Source organism: Mandrillus leucophaeus, unplaced genomic scaffold (genome assembly GCF_000951045.1).
Source record: "Mandrillus leucophaeus isolate KB7577 unplaced genomic scaffold, Mleu.le_1.0 Scaffold506, whole genome shotgun sequence".
Classification (NCBI taxonomy): Eukaryota; Metazoa; Chordata; class Mammalia; order Primates; family Cercopithecidae; genus Mandrillus; species Mandrillus leucophaeus.
This window is the reverse complement of record NW_012105431.1, coordinates 337,794-339,148: the sequence shown is the minus strand read 5'-3', so window position 1 is coordinate 339,148 and position 1,355 is coordinate 337,794.

Sequence of the window (1,355 nt, the reverse complement as noted above, 5' to 3'; positions counted from 1 at the left end):
CCAGGCCTGTCCCCGGCCTGCCCGTCTCTCGGGCCCCCCACCCACCGCGGGACGTTCTAGGTGTGGACGTCTCTTGGGCACTGAGCGCCCAGGTGGGGTGGGCCAGGGTCTGCACGGGTGCCAGGGTCCTGGGTGCTGTGCGCTCCTGCAGAAGGAGCCCTTGGAGGGCATGGAGTGGCCAGGCAGTCACTCCCCCTTGCCGACTTCAGAGCAACTGCCCTGAAAGCAGGTCTCGGGACCTCTGGCTGTGGGGCTCAGCTAGCTAAATGGGCTGGGTGGGTCACTAGGGAGAGACTTGGACTTGAGAGGTAGAGTGTGGTGTTGGGGGAGTCAGGGGGCTCGCGGCCACTTAGAAGTGGCAGGACCACACTGCCCAGGACAGGGCAGGCGCCAGCGGTCCAGTGGCTTGAGGTGGCCTGTGATGAAAGCTGCAAACCCACCCAGCCATGGCCCTGGGAAGGTGGGCTCTACAGGGCAGGGAAAGTTTCCCCAGGAGCTGCTGCTTCTGAGGGTAACGTGGTCACGCCCAGCCAAGACCAGGCCTTGGGGCGTTAGTGGGTGACCCAGGCAGCTCCAGGCACTGCGGGGTGTGGGGGCTGGGTCTGCACAGCCTGGGTCTGCGCCCACCGTTCATTGTATGTCTGCTATGCGCAGCCACAGCTGAACTGCCCTCCCAGACCATCTGGAGGCCGCGAGGGGACTCTGGGGACCAAGAGTCCATGTGCCAGAGAGGATTGGGGGCGGGGCGGGGTAGGAGCTCAAAGCCAGCCTGGGAAGACCCTCTCCTTGTCACCCTTTCTTGCCTCGGGTCTGTCCACTCAGTAGCACACAAGATCCGGGTGGCTAGGGTCGTTCTGCTCTGGGAATCAGAGACTGTATGTACCCGGCTGGTGGACATGCAGTGATCAGTGGCGTGGGACCACAGAGGGGCATTCAGCTCAACCTAGAGGAACATGCCCTTCTCCTCCTCCCCCTCCTTGGAGGTGGTGACAAGAAGCTGGATTTTTACACAGAAATAGGAAGGGTGGTGAGGTGGGGGCACGTCAGGCCTTCAGGGGGCTTTGCAGCACGTAGTAGGTGTTCATTGAGTGTGTGTTGCAACAGGCAAAGATGAGTCCATATAAGGACGTGGAACCTGTGGCCTTGTTCCAGTTCACGGTACAAGGCTGTGCTCAGTCAGTGGGACCCACTCCTCCCTCGAAGGTTGCAGAGGCCACAGCCTGGTGGGAAAGATGACCAACACCCAGCACACAGTGGCAGACACAGGTTCACAGTCCAGAAGGCTTGCTAGGCCTCCTCCATCACCACCCCACGCAAGGGCAGACTTTCCCAGCCTGTATACTCCCTGCCTCCTG